Source organism: Suncus etruscus, chromosome 3 (assembly GCF_024139225.1).
Source record: "Suncus etruscus isolate mSunEtr1 chromosome 3, mSunEtr1.pri.cur, whole genome shotgun sequence".
NCBI classification, from domain to species: Eukaryota; Metazoa; Chordata; class Mammalia; order Eulipotyphla; family Soricidae; genus Suncus; species Suncus etruscus.
The window spans coordinates 65,664,892-65,669,046 of record NC_064850.1 but is presented as its reverse complement, the minus strand read 5'-3'; the positions used below and the strand labels follow the sequence as shown (position 1 = coordinate 65,669,046).

Sequence of the window (4,155 nt, the reverse complement as noted above, 5' to 3'; positions counted from 1 at the left end):
CTAGGGGCCAAAGAGATAGTATAGTTAGTAAGGCTTTGCACATGGCTGATACAGGTTTGATTCCCAACACCCCATATGGTCCCCTGAGCCTCGCTCAGAGTGATCCTTGAGCACAGTCAGGAATAAACCCTGAATACCACCAGGTGAGTCCCAAAACCAAAAATAAAATAAAATAACCTGCTCTAAAATTGTTGGGAAGGGAAGAAAAATCAGATCATCATAATCAAGTTGAATATCCCTTAATCAGACTGTGAACATTATGGTAGTAATAAGATCCTTTGACCACAGACTGTAAACATTATGGTACTAATAATATGGATGTAAAGGCTCTTCAAACTTTTCATTGTCATATTCACACAGAATAATTCGTTAATACTTATTTATGAAGCCCATGGATATATGAGAGACAGCTCCATGTGAGAAGCCTGGTAACCCAAATTTGTGCTTATTTCTAAAGACTTTGCATGTCTTGATGAAAACTATTTTGTTGGGACCAGGAGAGATAGAACAGCACATACCTTACATGTACTGACCCGGGTTTGATCCCCAGTATTTTTTTTTTTTTTTACTATGGAACGTTTCACGAATTTGCATGTCATCCTTGCACAGGGGCCATGCTAATCTTCTCTGTATTGTTCCAATTTTAGTATATGTGCTGCCAAAGCGAGCACTATCTCTAGCATTCTTTATGACCTCCCAAGCATCTTCAGGAGTAATTATTGAGTATAGAACCAGGAGTTTACCTTGAGTACTACTTGATATGACCCCAAATCAAAACAACAACAAAAAATTAGTTAAAAAAAAAAAAAAAAAAAGCCCAACCAAATAAAAAAGACTGCTTTGGGGGCCAGATAGCATGGAGTTAGGGCATTTGCCTTGTATGCAGAAGGACGGTGGTTTGAATCCCAGCATCCCATATGGTCCCCCAAGCCTTCCAGGAGCAATTTCTGAGTGTAGAGCCAGGAGTAACCCCTGAGTGCTGCCGGTATGACCCAAAACAAAACAAAACAAACAAACAAACAAAAAGCACTTGGTTCTTATTCAGATTAAACGTCAGGAGGTTTGTTGAGCATTCTCCTGTGGTTAGATTTCTTACCTGTCTATCATTTCTACCCTGATGATTACTGTAGAGTTCATGATGCTCAGGGCTCAGGGCTTGAGATTGCTTCTGGTAGTGCCAAAGGGAACACGTGGTAGAGGGGATTAAACCCAGAGCTCCTTCATGTAGAACATGTGCTGAGTACTTGGAACCATCTCTCCTGTGGGCCTTTCACAACTTTGGTCTAATTTCTAATGATGGTCGGTTCTAGGTGATGGGTCATTCACACACAGCAGTGTGTCAGGGGAGAAAGTGTCCCTTTGAGAGTGGATGTGATCACTGAGTGAGCAGTGTCCTGAGACAATTTCCTCCCGGGGTTTCCCAGAGGGCAGATTCATTCTCGGGAGAGAAGGGGTCAGTTTAGGCATCTATAGGGGGTTGCCGGGCAGACTGGGGTGTGTGTGGAATCAGTCTCTCAGCTTGGGGGATGGGGCTAGCCTCACAGCTCTCCCCAGAGGACTGTGCCTCCAGCCTCCACATTTAATAAGCGGAGAGAATCGAAAACAGTAAAAAATGGAAGATAATCCAACAGTCAATAAAAAGATAAAGTAAGCTAAGAAGAAATAAAAAGCTGGTAAAAACAGTTTTTTTTTAAAGGCAGCAGGCAATAAAGCGATAATATGAACTAAAAATAAACCAAATAAACTAAAAAGAAATTAAAAGATAGAACAAAGAGGCGATAAGGCAAAGGTTAGAAGTAAAAGATGAGAGAATAAAAAGATAATACAATAACAATAAATCTAGAGGATAAGACCAGATAAAAGGAAATAGTATAAAATAGCTTGAAGAAAGACAAAACAGAGATTAAAAATGACTGAGATAAGTAAAATCATTAAAACCAGAAAAATAAAAGACCAAAGGGATTAAAACAATAAAACGTGCTAAACTGATACCAAGGGAAATAACAAATGAAAATACCTGGACGATGGGGGAAGTGGAGTAGGTCCACTTTGTTTGGAGTTAAAATAAAGCTGTGGTGACCACACCAGAGATGCCTCCCTACCCCTAGGGCTGTGGGCCTCCCAGGGTGGTTTTCCTGAGCTGCTCAGCAAATGCTTCTCCATCAGAAAAGAACATCCTCAGTCCCTGGAAGCCTGAGGAAGCTTCCTACTAGGCCTTGCTCCCTGCTGTGTCCCTTCCTCATCCTTGTCAGTATCCAAATCTCTTCTTCTAGGATAAGTACCCACACTCATGACTTCATTTCAACCTAGAGCCCTCTGTCTCCCAGGCATCCCATTCTGAGGTACTACTGAAGGTCAGAACATAGGAATTGGGGATTGGGTGGTACAATTTGTTTTATAACCTCCTGCCTACAAAGAAACCTGAAGGCAGGTGAGGAGGTAAGACCTTTGACTTCCTGCCTGATCTGGAGACTTTGATAGATTTTATTTTTAATTTTCTTCCATTTCATTTTGTTTTGCTTTATTATAGGTCTGGGGTCACATCTGGCTGATTTGGGCTTGAATCTAAACTGATCACATCTCACCAACCACTCTGTTGGATTTTATCTTCTGAATAAAAAATCTTGAACCTTTAGAACAGAAAGACTGAGCCCTAGAATGATAAGACTCTGGCATATCTAACCCATTTTAAAAAAAATAGGTTTTGACCCATACCTGGCAGGCTTACACCTGGCTCTGTGCTCTGGAATCACTCCTGGGACCATATGAGAATCACTAGAGACCATACAGAATGCTGGGGATCAAACTGGGTCAGCCATGTGCAAGGCAAGCCAACCTACACACTGTACTATCTTCTCTGTAGCCTTCTAAACCAATTTTTTTTCCATGATGTCAGGTTTGCTCAGAGGAAAATATGTCCCAGAAGCCAGTGTCCATGGAGAAAGGGAAGTCCTGCTGGGAGACTGGGTTTTAGGATTGACATTTCTGCTCTACTGAAAACCATACTGAAAATGCCACCTATTGCTGCCCTCACTGACAGCATGCCTCGAAGCAGTTTTCTGAATCTGCTACCTCACCCTCTCTGCCTTCTCCAAACAGCAAGGCCTGGAGAATTGGGCCCCAGAGCAGCTCTCACTTGGAGAACAAGTTTTCTTGGTTTCACACACACCACACACGGACGGATGGACACACACACACACACACACACACACACACACACACACACACACACACTGTGCAGACAGGCTGGCTTTGTGGGCATTTACCGTGTAATTGCACAGGTAAGGGCTCTGCAGTTGAGTTACTTCCCACTGCTGCCATCTTGAATTCTTTATACAGTTGAAACATGTTATTCTGTAGTGGGCCTCAAATTGGATTGGTTCATCCTATCCCTTTGGCATGATGAAGAAGCTTGTGGTAACACTAACTCTTCGACTTGAGCTCTGCAGAGTAGAGATTTGGGGTCTAGCCTACAGGAGGCTCTCAGAGAAAAGGAAGGGGGCATGCCTTTGCTCTGGCCCCACACTTTCTCTGGGGTCTCATTTCCCCCCCTGACTTCTCCACAAAGGCCTAATCTAAGATTCCCTTTCCAAGTCTCCAGCCGGCACCCTTGGCCTTTCCCAGCCCTGTTGCTTCCCAGATCCCTTTGGTCTCCCTGGCAGAAGCCCAAGAGGGTGGGAGAGGGGAGGGACGAAGGGAAAGTGAAAGTATCGGCCTCTCTGGATGGCCCCTTCCCCTCCCCCCGTTGCCATGGAGACCAGAACAAAGCCTCTTTTTTCCCCTTTTCTGGATTGTTAATTGTCCTTACTCCATGGTGCCTTTGTCAATTGTTGCCAGTCCCTCCCAGGATGAGGATCTAGGTCTCCCCAAGACAGGAAAGAGGGTTTTAAAGAAAGTTAGGTGGTGGGGGCGGGCATCACAGCTTGGTGGTGGGGGTGGAGAGAGTGAGGTGAAGAGAACTGAGGAGGGAACAGCAGGATTTTCTGAATTGCTCAGACTTCAGGGAAGGGGCAGCCCTCTTCACTGCCCCCACCCCAGTCTGAGGCCTTTTCAAGTGGGACTCACTGACCATCCTCTGTGGGAAGGATTGGGAGAGAACAGAAAAAGAAAATGGAAAGTGTGTGTGTGTGTGTGTGTGTGTGTGTGTGTGTGTGT

At 44.3% G+C, this 4,155-nt stretch overlaps 1 non-coding gene across 1 annotated transcript; it reads right to left on the bottom strand.

Annotated features, from left to right (window-relative positions):
- Positions 1-564: 564 nt before the first annotated feature.
- LOC126005773 (U6 spliceosomal RNA) lies at positions 565-671 on the bottom strand. The gene has a single exon (XR_007494808.1). It is a non-coding gene; the product is annotated as a U6 spliceosomal RNA (small nuclear RNA).
- Positions 672-4,155: the final 3,484 nt, after the last annotated feature.